Genomic DNA, 17,088 nt, shown 5'->3' on the forward strand with positions numbered 1-17,088 from the left:
GATCAAACAATTGTTGGAAGCTATAAATGAGAAAGTTACCGAGCTAGTAACTATATTCTGTGATAATACTAGTGCCATTAACATTTCAAAGAATCTGGTAATGCACTCTAAGACAAAACATATCTCTATAAAGTATCATTATCTCAGAGAAGAAGTTCAAGAGAAGAAGGTTGTGCTGGAATATATCAGTTCAAAGGAGCAAATAGCAGAGATCTTCACAAAGCCACTGCCAAGGGACACTTTTGAGTATCTCAGAAGCAAGTTAGGGGTCCTACCCCTATCTTCTACTCATTGACAGAGTTTGGTGAAAGCATCAATTTGATGACTCTATCGAATATTATTTGTGGATTGATGCTGATTTATGCACTTCAGGAGGTTTTCTAAAGGTGTGCAAGAAATAGTGTTTGGAGACAAGTTTCTCTGACCGAGACTGAGATCATACATGTGTAACACAACAAGGTAAATCACTTCACAGGGGAAGAAACCATGAATTAGCTCTTTTTCTTTTTGGCATTGTTGTCAAAGGGGGAGAAGACTAAATGGAGAAGTTGGACTAAATGGAGAAGATAACAAAAAACCAATGCCAGGGGGAGAAGCCTTTAGGAGAAGGTTCGATCAGCTCAAGGATAACAGGAGAAGACTAAACAGCAATCTGAATCCGAATCAGTTGGAACAAATCAAGTTGGTATTGCCATTTAAAGTTGGTTTTTCCATCAATGCCAAAGGGGGAGATTGTTGGCATTACAATAGAAAGGAGATTGTTGGCATTTCAATAAGGGTATTGAGAAGGTTGTTAAAGATTGTTGATATAACTAAAGAAGGATGATTACTGTCTTAATAATATTATTTTGTCATTGATGTCAAGAAATTGATTTTTTGATTCAGTATGATGTTGCCATATCTAGAGAAGTATGTGTTGATGAGTATTAGGTCAGTAAGTGACACAGAAAGAATGTAATAATAAAGGGGAGATATAAGTTATTCAATGGGAAACTATTACCGAGTTAGACAATGATGAGATCATGTTTTTCTTATTGTTTTGATATCCTACACATGTTGTTGATTATAAGTTTAATACTGTATTATGTCACCGAGAAAGGAACCTAGTCGATAAACCCTAAGGTACCTAGTCGGTAAACCCTAAGGTTATCAATATTGGTTAACGAAGGTAGAATGTCTACCGAGTGAAGTTCAGTATTAATTGAGTAACAACTGAGTTATAATAGATCGCATTTGATGGATAAAAATATTATTTAATGAACGATGTTGATGAGCTGGAGATGAATAAATGATTGGTTTGTCACGCAAAAAGTTTGTTAAGGATCTATGGCAATGGAAAATCAAGAGGAAGATCTAGAACACAGATTGAACCGCAATAACCTAGCACAAGTTCCAAGGAAGAAATGCAAGTTCCAAGGTGAGGTAAAACATTTGCAAATTGAAGGATACATTGAACCTAGTCAAGTTTAATGATCTAATGGCTAAGATTGATCATGGGAAATGTGATCAAGGAGATTAAGCAGTTAGAAATTGTTTATAAATAAGGAATTGTTGATAAACAATGTATGCGGGTAAATGTATGCACAGTGATGCTACAAGAATGTTTACCGAGCTCAGAAGCTTGAAGATCTAATTGAAGAACGGATTGAGAAGCCCAGCAAGCCCATCAAGGGATTAGATGTCTTATGACAAGATTGTTTTGAGCAAATAAGAATCTTCTTTAGCATTTCAGATGTGAAGTTGCAGATATATTTTATTACTGTTGTTTATTTTGTAGGTGATAGGAAATCTCTCAAACGAGTGGACCTAACAGTCTTATTTGTAAACCCTCTAGCAATGTAACATTCTAAATGAGTGTTTGAGATCCTTTGACAAGGTCACTTCTAACAATGTGCAATACTCTAACAAGTCTGAGGGAAATCCCTTAACTGGGTCACATCTAGCAATGTGTTTGTAATCTTTAACAGGATTTGCTTTTAATCGAGCATACTCTAGAAGGGTATATTTCTTAGTGGGTCCGAAATCCCATAGTGGTTTTTCCCTATTTGGGTTTCCACATTAAATCTGGTGTTATATGTGTTGTGATGTTATCTGTTCATGAGTTTGAATGTTTTATAGTTTTGGTTATGTATTTTGAAGTATAAGCTACTAAGGTTGAATCTGTTGAATATATTGAAGATTAAGTTTGCATGATTCACTCCCCCGCCCCCTCTCATCTTACTAACTATTGGCATCAGAACTTTACAACAATGCTAATAATTCGTCTAGAGGCAACTCGGGAAAATATTGAATAAAAAATCTATCAATAATTTCTTGATCCTGATCTACAACCATTTTCCATTTATTGTCAAGAATAGAATATAAAGAATATAAAATGTCCTTTTTAATATCTTGTGGCAACCGATTGTATTGACACAGGTGATTGATTACCTCTTGAACAATTTCTTGTTTCTAACCTTCATCAAAAGAATCAAAATATCCTTTTACATTATCAAACTATTTCCTCCCTAATGTTTTTAACGTCCTCTCAAAATCACTCATTGGTTTGAATGATGCACCATTAATAGGAGTACTTTGCTTGGAAATGTCTCCTACTGGTTTGGATTTCTTAGTAGTTAATTTCATCTTCTTTGTTCCTTCTTCAATATCAGTATCCTCATATTTCACTTGAAGAATGAGATGTCTAGCTCTCTTATTTGTTGTAGTATGCTTCTATGCATATACCTTAGGTATCGGTTCCTTCTTCATTTGAATACTCCTAGTTACCCTTGTACCTGTGGTCATAGAAGCTGGTTGATCAACTTTCTTCTTTTTCTCCTTGGCACTACTGGGTTGAACAAGTGCAATCCTTTCCTGATAAGTTCCTAGTCTTTTCTTCTTTTTATCCTTAGGAGATGTAAAAAGGTTGTTGGCATAACCGATTAGTAATTCATAGTTGACTTCAAAGCTCATTTCTTCCATCTCTTCTTCTCTATGTTCAATGGCCTCCATAAGACAAAATTCAGTGGTTATAGTGAAACATATATCTTTTTCAAAGTGTTTCACCACTTCATCAAATATCCTTAATATCATTCTTATCTTCTTCTGAAACTCATTAAAATATTTGTTGGTGGCAATAGGAAATGTGTTCTTCACATCCTTAATGCTATGCTTGATTTCGGTTGTAAATGGTGTGTCCTTGGACCATTCAATATCACCAATTCCTAGAATGAAATTATGAAAGTAAAAGAATAGACCAATCGACAGTTAATCATATTTAAACTTTTGACCATTGTCCCTCTTAATTTATTCTAAGTTCAACATTAATTGACTTCTCATTGCCTCGCACAAATCATAATCTGCATCCTCTATCATCATCATGTAGGTAGCATGCACAACAACAGATGATACACTGTTAATTATGCTAGAATGGAATATCCAGTAGCCAATAACTATTATTGAAAATATGACTCTTGCATCTGCAATGTTATTGATCAATATAGCATGACCATTAGCAATGGTCTTTGTCAATGCAATAAAAGTCTCTTTTGAGATTGTCCTCAATTTTGGTACTTCACCGGTTTGGCAGAAACCAGTCACTTCATGAATAGCTTCCTTTGTGATGGTGTGAGATCTATCAAGATAAATGTTCCCACCATGTACACAACTAAGGATAATCCTGACATGTTCATCCTCAAAATCTTCAAGAAAATAAGTTGCATTATGAAAACCCTTTTCATAAACCCTAATAAATTCAGGTTTGATTTTCCCACTCTTGTCACACAGAGATTTAAGTTGAGAGCATATTGCCAATGACCCTAGATCCTCAATTTTGTAATATATGTAACTTGTCAAATCACCTTTGATAAAAAGACCTTGTGGAACTTGAGGCAATGAATTATAAGAGACTATCTTATCTGATTTCATAGACTCCATAGATTCAGCAGTAATCATAAGACTCTCCATTGGTGTAGACGATGATGCCATTCTAGATAATATTGATTCAAGAGAGAGAGATTAACAAAAATACCTTATTCCCTTTGTGCTAGTAGGGTTTCCAGTTGCTCTCTCATATGCACGCCCGATTTGCCTTTTCTTATCTTCATATTCGATTCAACTTTTGATCCATAGCACAAATTCGTTCACAATTAGCTAACAATGTTTTTTATTTCTCTGCAAGTTCTCACAAACGCTTCTTCGAATGCAATTAGTGTAAAAATAACTTAGTAAAACTTCCTTCTATAAACTTACCCGCTGCATTAATTACACTATCAATAGGGTAACAAACCCTAATTACCACTTAACAAACTTGCTTATATCGATAGGTATATAACTAGTTGGTAATCCTTAGAAAACTGATAGGTAATAATATAAAAAAATCTCATATTACAATTTGAAATACAAATCTCTCTTACCATACACTCTTCAAGGGGTTCAGAAGTAGATTTACCGATATGCTCCCCTTAGGCTTGTTGAAAAGCTCAGTTAACCTGTGTAGCAATCTCCACACTCGGTGAAGGGTTTGATTCTTCTACTGGCTTATCCTCACTTTTCTTCTTCAAAATTCTATTCATATCTACTCTGGTTTCTTCAACATTAACCTTCTTCTTTCCTTTCTAATCTTCAGAGTGATTTACTAATTGGTTCTTCTTTGCTCTATAGAACTTGGCAGTGTGTCCCCATTTATGACAATGATAGCAGGCCATCCCAGATGCTCTTTAAGGTCCTACATTACCTCATCTAGTTCTTCTTCTATAGTTCATAGCCATGTGTCCATAGTTATTGCAAATTGTGTAAATCACATTTGTTACCTTCTCCATCTTATATGGACTGAACCGGTTGACATAGTGTTTTTGCCAGTTCATGTTTCTCCAGTTGTCATAATTCCTTTTCCAGTCACCGATAGGTCTTGGATTCATGTGAGGTGCTGGATGTTTCGCCTCATATCTATATTCAACTAATCTATGTCCATACATATTGCATGTGTAACAATGACCTTCAAATCTTCTAGACACATATCTAGTATTAGGATTATAGCATGTGTTCTCATTAGATCTGCTTCTACATACATTATCAGTATGTCCAAGTTTGTAAACTTTCTTATTGGTAGGCTTCTTAGCCTTAGGAGCAGTTTTACCTTTATGCATGTTTCTCTTGGTACCAGAAGATTCTCCTTTCTTAGAAGTATTGAATCGTAATCCAGATGTGCCACCTTTCATCCTCTGAGATTGGATCTGTTCATCCAACATAGAGGAGCTCTTGTTGAATTTGTCAAGTTTCTCGTTAGCCTCAATAAGATCTTTGGTAAGTTCATCATTATGCTTTGTAAGGATCTCTCTAAGAGACATTTCCATTTCAAGATCTAACTGTAATGCTTATTTTTCCTAACTTCTCCTCATGCTAGTGTTCATGGAAAGTTGCATTCTCCTTCTTGAACTTAGAAATCTCATCATCTTTCTCTTTGATCAGGTCTTCATCTTCCCTCCTTACTTCAATTTCTTGACGCATACGGATTATAAGGGCTTCAAGTTCTCTCCTCAGGTTTAGCTTTTCACCATTTAGTTTCTCCGCTTCTTTAGCCAGTGCATCATTGTTGGCCTCATCTAAAGAACTGTTGTCAGAGATCTCCAATAATTTCTCAGTCAGCTCTCTCCTCTTACCGTGTGAATCTTTGAATCTACCTCTCAAAGGTTTCAAGCTCTTCCTTGGTTACATCAAGTACTGTAATCATCACTCTATAACTCATATCCCCCATAATGGCTTAAGGGTTTCCTTTCATAAGGAATTTAGGCTCTGATACTAATTGATAGAATTATAAAGCATTGAGAGGGGGGTGAATCAATGATAGCAAAAACAATAACACTTTAAACCTAGACTGGTAAAAAACAATTAACTAGTTTACTTAAGACTTTGCATGCAATCCAAAGTGTTATAAAAGCATTCACAACAAATAAAACATTCACCATAACACAAGTGTTTATACGTGGAAAACCCAACTGGAAAAAACCATGGTGAGATGGGACTCACAAGTTAACTATCTGCAGAAATAGGTAACTAACAGGTTAAGGTCTATAAAGTGCTCTGTTAGGAGCAAATGCTGTTAAAGATCCCAAAGCCCTTTTAGGAGCTATACTTGGTTAAAGGTAATATCATGTTAGGAGTAACCTTGGTAGAAGATTTCAAATCCAAACTAATGCATCACCTTGTTAGGGGATTTGTACAATGAAACTTGTTAGAGCTTACTTGGTTAGGGGAATTTAATTGTTGTAGTGATTAGAAAACAATAGGTGGTATGATCTAGAAATAGCACATCTTGCTTGTATAGATCCTTTTTTTCTCACTCAATACTACATCGCCGACATATTCTGCAACTCCTTCAATAAATTGCATCAAATCTAACTCATAACATCACTTATATCTTGCATATCAAAATAACTCATCACAATGTGTTTTTATAGATATTAGATTTCATGTCGACTCAAGAACCTCATCACAATTTCCTAGGTTTAGTGTATCTAGATAATATTCCATAGCACATCACAAATCATTGCCAAAAATGTCGGTTAGAGATAACTCATTGCGATCGGCGATAACTCATCACACAATCAGTGAAACCGGTTGGAACACTAATACCGATTTAGTGTTAACCGCTTCCAACTCATATACTTATTATCTCCATTCACCTCCTTGTCGCTCTCCGTAGTATCTCAAAACTGGTGTAAGTGGAATTGACCAAAATCAATTGTCATTCTTGCATATACCAGTTGTATACTCATACCAGTTTAGACACCTTCATACTAGTTAGACTTCTCAATACATATGATACCGGTTTGCAATACAAAGACTTAGGAGTAGACCGGTTTGTCTTAGCTAAGATGACCATGATAATATGAACATATATGTGTTTGTATATGTGCCATCGATGATAACACATAAATTCATCCAATACAAAAAACATCATCAAGATAACATACCAATCATGGAACAGACTAAGAAATTTATCGGTGAAAGGAAATTTTTTTCACTTGAACCAATCCCAAAACCAAAGAAAACTAGCGTAGAGTCAGGGATGGCCTTGACCAATGAAGTGGAAGGGCCAGAGTCCATGGCCAATGAATCCATGCATCTTCTTTTCTTCACCCTTATCATTTCCATTTCATCATGGATAGCCTGTAAGGAGGCATTTTTTTTGCTAGACACAACCTTGCAAGCACACCTAACCTCCTCAATTTTCTTTTTGAGGGCCTCCTAGGTTTTCTTGACCTCTTCCAGCTCATGCTTACTACTCATATTCTTGATTTTGAGGTCCATGTTGAAGCAATGTTTCTTATATCCACTATTTCCCATTGTCCCATAATGCTCATAAGATCATTGGTCATTTTCCAAACTCTACTCTCATCCAACTCATCAATCTAAGTATGATCGCAGGCTTCTACCTTAGCCACTACTTCCAACTGATTAATCTTTTTGATGGTCATGTTCATCTGCATGAATCACAATTTTTTCTAGTGCCGAAGTGGTGCTCTAGGGGTTGGAAAAATTAGGAAAGGGGGAGAGTTAGGGTTTCCTTCAATTTTTACAGGGGACCAATCCATCCCTAAGGAATTAGAATCCTTCAAAGATAGAGACTTGGAGCCATAATCAATAATATTGTTAACCATATCTTATTTTGTCTTAGATTGGACACCCACTTCCTGATCCCTTTTGGTAGCAACAATGGCCCTAAATTTGGCCACTCTAGTAGAGTTTTTCCTAGTGGTAATTTTAGATCCAAGGTGGGGCAATTAGGTCAATAATCAAATGGGTATCATAGGTAGACCCAACAAAAATGGGAGGGGCCCCACTAGAGGGGGATAAAGCTAGGTGGAAGTTGTACATTCTCCAAATAAGATGTTGATCTAGAGGGTGTTTACTCTTTTTTATGGCTTTGCAAATAGACTGAGACAGATAAGACATAATCCAAAAGGGTAAATTCATTAATATCCCATATGAAAGATGATTTAGCATGGGAAAATTCTATTTTTGGAACCTTCTTTTCTTGCTATCTAATGTGACATGATTCATGATCAACAAAGTCATGTCCTTCCAAATTCTAGGGAGATCCTCCCTATTGTAGCCACTTTGGAGATTGGAAACTCCTCCTTCATGTTGGAAAAACTGATCAAAATTATCCTTGTAATTCCCTTTGGGATTTTTGTGAAATGACACACCATCAGGGGACAACCCTATAACCCTCACAATAATCTTTATCAAAACCACCTAAGTAACAATGCCAATGTTCACATTTTCATTATCCCAAACATTAACAAAGTCAGTAAAGATCTTAGGGTCATGGTTTGTCATCCCTTCAACATAATTATCCAAGTTTCCATTAATCACATTATCCCATAGCTCCCCATTATTCTTAAATTTAGAGCAGTTATCGGGGTCAATCTAAATCAAATTGCCAGCCATATTTGTATGATAGAAAACAAGGTTGAGAAAGTGACAAGCCTAAGGAATATAGTGATAGATAGTATCATCAATGATTTTTAAATCCTGCTGACTTAACCATCAATGAAAGAAAAGGGTAAAAAAGGAAAGTAAAAAAAAGTCAACTTTGGTATCATGCATCATTAACTAATGAGTCCTTGAAGATCATGGTATGGGCCTCCACCAGGATATCATGCAAGTGGGTTTAAATTTTGAAATCATTAGCATATGCGCCCATCACCACCAACTTGTCCATTGTACAGTTTCCCTCCTATCTCATGTGGCAAATCCTAGCATCTCCTAGAAAGAGAAGGAGCTCGTGACGCTAGGTGATGAGAGGGATAGTTTTCTAATCCAGTTTCACTACCCTTCCGAGCATCATTATGGTATTACTTGTCTCACCTTCAACACAGATACACTTAAGTCCCTTTTCCTTGGTTGCAATAAAATAATGATAAATACTTGCCACTTAGCCATGTAAAGTTTGTATCACAAGATTGGCCACATAGGAATGGATTAGGCTGCCACTTGAGTTTCTAATCATTCCACCCCCTCCCATCCAACTTGAGTTGCCTCTCGATGACCTATCAAATTTTATCTTCAACCATCCCATGTGGGGAAGTGTCAATTTGCAAGCAATGTTAACAACTATTTTACTTAGTCAAATTGTAGATTTGGCTCAAATAGGAAATTGAGTAGATTGGATAAATTCTATTTATCTGATAATATCTCCAATTATAATACTCCTCTTTTGATCTTGTTGTGTTATTAGATTACTCTACTACCATTTTGGAACATCTTCTAATCATCTTCTCTTTCCAATTCTCAAAGGGGAAACTTTTTGTCTTAACTCTTCTACAAACTTAATATTTCTCACCTAAAATATCTTGAATATGTTGTTGCATTAACAATAATTTTAAATTGAATTCTGAAACCTCAAGAGGAGGAGTCATCGATTGAGTGGTGGTGTCTTGCTTTGAACCTATGTGTGAGCTTTCTTCAATCCTTTGGACATAGAATTACATTGAAATAAAAATGTAAGGAAAAATCTCTTCATGGAAATCTTGAACATGCTAGGAAAAAGCTTAATGTTGGTCCTAATGATGAAAATATTCAAACCTCTCTTGTTGTTATTGCATCTCAACTATGGAAGATAGATGATTATAAAGGCCAAGTTACTAAGATATGGTCTTGACTCCATTAAATCAAGGAAGGAAATAGAAGTTTTGAATTCTTCTTTCAATAAATCAATTATAAGCATAAAAAAGAGAGAAATAGTGCCATATCAAATGAGTTTGGATTACATAATGATCCTACTCATATATCTATGGTATTTCAAATAAATATGAAATATTTTTCAAGGGAGAGAATAATTGGATGGATGTGCAACAAAATTTCAAAGATATCATCTGATAATATGACGAAACTATAAAGATACGGTCACCTACTGAGAGGGTGGGGGGGAAATCGGTAGTTGGAAAGTAGATTAAATTCTCCTCTAAACTTGTTTTCAACTTAGAATCAACTCACAAAGTTTACCGGTTTAGTCACTTTAACAAATCTACAACTGCATTGTTAAACCTTATCAGTTGACCTAATACTTTAGTGATATAAAGAAACAGATTTGAAACTTTAAATATCCTTTGACCAAAACCTTAAACCATTTCACTAATGCCAATAATAACATATTTCAGATTATTTGCAATCATTTAAATATATATATGTAGATATACCAATCATTCATATCAACCATACCAAAAACACATCCACAAAATCATTCACCACTTGACACAATGATTTTTCACATGGAAACCCAAATGGGAAAAACCACGATGGGAATGAATACCCACAATTATTTTTGAACTCTTATGAAGTTCGCCCTATTAGGAGCCAAGCCTTGTTAGAAGCTTATACAAGAATGTTCTATTAGGAAAAAATCCGGTTAAGGACCACCCGGTTAAGCGATTGACTACAAATAACCTATTAAAGGTAACCTCAGTGGAGGATTTGAAATCCAAGCTAATGGATCACCTGGTTAGAGGATTTCAACAACAACCCTATTAGAGCTTATCGAGTTAAGAGATTTTACTGCTATAATGGTTAGAGAACAACATGTTTTTAAACCAATCTGGAAATAACACTTCCTTGATGAATCGGATCATTTACCACTCCTAGTTGCCTTCACATCATTTTTTAGACACACCTCATGGATCAACAACAATCACTTTCATACTTACCCAAATTTGTCAACCACTCTTTCAATCAATCCATCAACCTTAAAAACAAATACATTAGGTCGATAACACAACACAAACCCTGAAGTTCTCATAGATATTACAAATACATTAGTTCAATCCTGATCGAAAGATTACATATATAATAAACTTTGCATTCTTATAGGCATCTACAACCACTCCTAGATCATCACAATTTGAATCTTGTGACACATCAGGCGTTTATCACTTCATACTATGTATTTGATCATTCCCAAGATAAACGGTTATCTTTACATGCCAAAACATTTTCTAAACTCATCACGTGCAACATGCTTATGTGGAATCTTCATCATCGATCATCATTCAGTCATAAATCATCACAACCGATCTCCAAGCTCCATTGGTTGGGTTTCTACATCTCAACTAGTTAGGGTTACCGGTTGATCTTCACTACTTGACTACTATTTTCTTTACTTCTTCATTACTGGTTGCTATACTGCTTCATTACCAGTTGCAATTGACATCAATGACAACACTTCCAATCTTTAGGCAATGCCAACATTCCCCCCCTTTGGCATTGATGGCAATACAAATATCAATACCAATTGATTGTCGTGATTGAGAGTAAAGCATATACATAGGTATAGGAATCATGTTTTACATTTTTCAACATATACTATCCTTCAATTGTATCTTCATATCTTCAGCTGGTAACTAGTCTACAATTTGTCTTCTTTCCTTAACATATAAGGCTATCAATCATATACTTTTCTTCTCCCCCTTTGACAGTAATGTCAAAGTGAAGGTAAGCCATTATGTTTCTTATCCATGCTTCACTGATCTGCAATTAGTTGCTGCCCCTATGGAGTAGATCCATTCTTCACCAATCCTTCTTCAAGATGTTTAATAGGCTCCGAGATTGATGTCTTGCATATCTGCTCAATTCACTTCATGTAGGGGTTCAACCCCTAACTCACCTCTAAGATATTCAAATGTAGCCCTAGGTATAGGCTTAGTAAAAGTATCTGCTAGTTGTTCTTTAGTGGAAACATGCTCCAGTGATACATCTTTGCTTTGAAATTTCTCTCTCAGTAAATGATACTTCGGCTCTATATGCTTTGTCCTAGCATGTAACACCGATTTCTTAGAAATATTTATAGTACTTGTCTTATCACAAAAAATTCTTACCGGTTCTGATATCTTCATCTTGAAACCTTCCAATATGTGTTTCATCCAAAGTCATGTAAGTTTCAAGATAATCAACTTCTGCTGTTGATTGAGAGATACAACTTTGCTTCTTGCTTCTCCAAGACACTAGTCTAACTCCGAGAAAAAATGCTCATATGGTTGTACTTTTCCTGTCATCAATATTACCTACCCAATCTGCATTGGTATAGACTTTTAAGTCAAAGTCTCCTGCATATGGATACCATAATCCATAATCTATTGTGCCTTTCAAGTATCTGAAAATTCTTTTAATTGTAATCATGTGTGACTCCTTCGGATTTTTCTGAAATCTAGAAACTAGTGCTATTGCATGACCAGTGTTCAGTCTGTTGTGGAGAATGTAATGTATCTTACCTATCATGGATCTATATTCTTTTTCATCAACTAGTGCAGAATCATCTTCCTTTGACAATTTATAGCATGTAACCATTAGTGTTCCAACTTGTTTACAATCTCCCATTCCAAAAGTTTTCAACACTTCCTTCACATACTTGGATTATGTGATAAAAAATCCTTCCTTCATCTATTGGATTTGCAAACCTATGAATTTTTTTATCTCACCTACTAGTCACATCTCAAATTCATTCTTCATTTCATTATCAAAAACATGACACATATCATCATTACCTCCAAAAATGATATCATCAACAAATACCTCACTTACCAATATTTTATCTCCTTATGTCTTGAGATATATGTTACTATCTTCATTGGTTCTTTGGAAACCTATCTTTACTAAGTGAGAGTGCAATCTTTCATACCATTCTCTTGGTGCTTGTTTCAAATCATATAGTGCCTTATGTAGCTTGCACACCATATCCTTTTTTTGAATTAATGCACAACCATCTGATGTTCTATGTAGACTTCTTCTTCCAATATTCCATTTAAGAATTCTTATTTAACATCCATCTGATATACCTTAAATCCTTTGTATGCTGCAAATGCAAGTAGAGTCCTTACTCCTTCCAATCTTGCTACTGGTGTAAATATCTCACCATAATCTTCACCTTCCTCTTGTGCATATCCTTTACATACTAGTCTGGCTTTATTCCAAACCACTGCTCCATCTTCATTCAATTTTTTTCTGAATACCCACTTTGTGCCTATGGCATTCTTGTTTCCTGGTCTGGGTACCAATGGCCATGTATTATTCTTCTCTGTCTGATCAAGTTCTTCTTCCATTGCCTTGATCCAGACTTCATCTGTAAATGCTTCTTTTGTTGTGCTAAACTCAATGGTGGAGATCATACAAGAGTTTTCTCTTAGCCTTCTTCTAGTTAACACACCTGCATTCTTGTCTCCAATAATCTAATCGAGGTTGTGATTGAGTCTAACATACCCTGGAATAATATGATCTTGGTTTTTAGGGTCTTCTTCTTCTTCAATTTCTTCACCTTCTTTTGGACCTTCCTATTTCGGTTGAACTGGGGCTTCAATATTCAGTTCTCCAACTTCTAGCTTTACTAGTTCTAGTTCCAAAAATAGTGTGTTAAGGTATTCTTCTTCCTTCTTCTTACTATTTTCTTCAGATTTCTCAGGAAATTCATCTACTCAGACATTGACACTTTTAATGATCTTCTTAGTCTAGTTTTTGTAGCACTTGTAAGCTTTTCTCTTGGTGGAGTAATCAAGAAATATGTCTTCATCACTTTTGGCATCAAAATTTTCAATATAATAACTTCTTTTGATAAAGCATCTGCTACCAAAATTTTTCAAGTAACTAACATTCGATGATCTACCATACCAGTATTCATAGGGTGTCTTGTCCTTACCTCTTTTGACCAGTATACGGTACATTGTATAAACAATTGTGTTGACAGCTTCTCTCCAAAATATCTTAGCTACACCTCCTTGAATTAACATAGTCCTAGCAGCTTCAACCACAAACCATTTGTTCCTTTCTACAATATCATTCTATTGTGGAGTCCTTGGTGCAGATAGTTGCCTCTTGGTCCCCTTGTTTTCACAGTATCTAGTGAATTCCTCGAAATTAAACTCACCACCTTGATCAAATCTTAAGTATTTTATCTTCCTTCCACTTTCTTTCTCCACCAGGGCTCTGAATGCTTTAAATTTGTTGAATGCTTGTCTTGTCTTTCAAGAATATGACCCACATCATCCTTGAGCATTCATCAATAAATATCATGATGTACTAATCTCCTTGAATACTCCCAATCCTCATTAGTCCACATAGGTCAGTATGAACCAAATCTAGCAAATGTTCAGTTAAGAAAGATTTTCTCTTGAAGGTTGAGGATGTCATTTTCCCTAACTGACATTCCTTGCACAAAGCATTCACCGATTTGTCCAACTGTGACAATTCTCTTACTGATTGTGACTTGCTGACTCTTACAATATTATCAAAGTTCACATGGAAAAACCTCTGATGCCAAAGCCAATATCTTCTAATGTTGCAATCAAACAACTATTGACTTTAGAGTTTAATTTAACTAAGTTACCTCTAGTTTGTTTGCCTATTGCAATCAGTTCAACTTTGCTTCCAAAGATCTTGCAAACTCCATTCTTTAATTATAATAGGTAACTTTTGTCATTGAGTTGAGAAACACTCAAAATATTGTGTTTCACACCTTCAACCCAGTAGGCATCATCTGCACTACTCTTACCATTCAGGGAAATGGATCCTTTGCCTTTCACCATGCATGGAGAGTTATTCCCAAATCTGACAACACCTCCATCAAATTCATCCAATGTTAGAAACTTACTCCGGTCACGAGTCATTTGGTGTGAACAATCACTGTCTATAATCCAGTCATCTAAATTATCCAAGTGAGAGACCAATGCCTTCTGATCTGATGTATCTTCTTTGATAGCAATAAAGATAATGACCTCATTTGTATCTTCCTTGGATTATTCATTAGTAATACCTCCATCCACTGCAATGAAATAATTTATTTTTCCTTTTCCTTTTCCTTTAAACTTCCTATATTTCTCTCATTTTTCCTCATTATCTCCATTAGGATAGTTAGCAGCAATATATCCTATCCAATTACATGCAAAACATTTTAGTGGTAATTTACCTCTATACTTACTGGTACCTTTGGGTAACCGCTTGGCCAACAACGCTTCAATTTCCATCACGCTATCTTCATCATCTACCTCTCTGTTGGATCTAGATTCAAAATTGTAACTTACTTCTCTTCTTTTCCTTACTGGTGGGGTTGAGACTTAGGCTTTAAATGTAGATTCTAACCTCTAAACACTTCCATAAAAACCATTTAATTCAAATGCAGGTAATTTACCAATGATAGATTCAAGAGTTACCTTTGTCTTGTTAATAGATTTGAGTTATTGAATGGCTACAACTCTAATAGCATAGACTGGTAGAAGGGTTCTCAATACCTTGCTAACCATAGTGGAATCCTCCACTATACATCCAACACTTTTGATTTCTCCAATTATCTCCTTGATTCTCTGACCATACTGTTGAATATTTTCTCCTTCAGCCATTCTCATTTCATCAAATTTTCCTCTAAGACTCTCTTCCTTGGCTATCTTTACATGCTCATCACAACCATAGATTTCTTCCATTTTCTTCCAAACTTCACGTGTAGTCTCCAAACCATGAATATCAACATATTCTGAATCTGACAAGGTACTGATGATGGCTTCTAATGCTTGGTTGTTCTCTTGTTTATCCATCTTCTGATCATGTCAGAATTCCACTAGGCAAGTTATACTTAGCAACAACATGATCCCAATATTGACCTCCTAAGCTCTTGATATAAATCTTCATCCTATCACTCTAGATTCTATAGTTATCTCTACTAAACTTTGGACATTCTCTCTTTATCATTTTCTCCTGGATCTTTTCCTCAAGCTATTAGACTTATACTCAAGAGGACCTGGAAAGCTCTGATAACAATTGATAATATGATGAAACTATAAAGATCCAGTCACCTACTGAGAAGGGGGGGTGATTCAGTAGTTGGAAAGTAAACTAAATTTTCCTTTAAACTTATTTTTAACTTAGAATCAACTCACAAAGTTTACAGTTTAGTCACTTTGACAAATTTGCAGATGCACTTTTAAACCTTACTGGTTGACCTAATACTTCACTGATATAAAGCAACAAATCTGAAACTTTAAATATCCTTTGACCAAAACCTTAAACCATTTCACTAATACCAATAATAGCATATTTCAGATCATTTCTAATCATTTAAATATATCTATGCAGATATACCAATCATTCATATCAACCATACCAAAAACACATCCACAAAATCATTCACCACTTGACACAATGAGTTTTCACATGGAAACCCAAATGGGAAAAACCATGGCAGGGATGAATACCCTCAATTATTTTTGAGCTTTTCTAAATTTTTCCCTGTTATGAGCCAAGCCTTGTTAGAAGATTACACAAGAATGTTTTATTAGGAATAGATACGGTTAAGGACCACCCAGTTAAGGGATTGACTATAAATACCCTGTTAAAGGTAACGTCAATGGAGGATTTGAAATCCAAACTAAAGGATCACCTGGTTAGAGGATTTCAACAAAAAGCCTAGTAGATCTTACCCGGTTAAGGTATTTTACTGTTGTAATAGTTAGAGAACAACAAGTTCTTTGATCGATTTTGAAATAAGACTTCCTTGTTGAATCATATCCTTTACTGCTCCTATCTGCCTTCACATCATTCTGCAGACACACCTCCTAGTTCGGCAACAATCACTTTCACACTTAACCAAATTTGCCAACCACTCTTTCAATCAATCCATCAAACTTAAAAACAAATACATTAGGTCGGTAACACTATACAAACTCTAAAATTCTCATAGATATTACAAACACATCGGTTCAATCTTGATTGTTAGATTACATGCAATCAACTTTACATTATTCTAGGCATCTACAACAGCTCCTCGATCGTTGTACTTTGAATCTTGTAACATATCATTCTTTTGTCACTTCATACTATGCATTTGATCATTCCCAAGATAAATGGTTATCTTTACAGGCCAAAACCTTTTGGAAACTCATCATGTGCAACATGCTTATGTGGCATCTTCATCACCAGTCATCATTCAGTCATAAATCATCACAACTGATCTCCAAGCTCCATCGGTTAGGGTTCTACATCTCAACTAGTTAGGGTTATTGGTTGATCTTCACTGCTTCATTACCGGTTGCTTTATTGCTTCATTATCGGTTGCTATACTGCTTCATGACC

Source organism: Cryptomeria japonica, chromosome 7 (assembly GCF_030272615.1).
Source record: "Cryptomeria japonica chromosome 7, Sugi_1.0, whole genome shotgun sequence".
NCBI classification, from domain to species: Eukaryota; Viridiplantae; Streptophyta; class Pinopsida; order Cupressales; family Cupressaceae; genus Cryptomeria; species Cryptomeria japonica.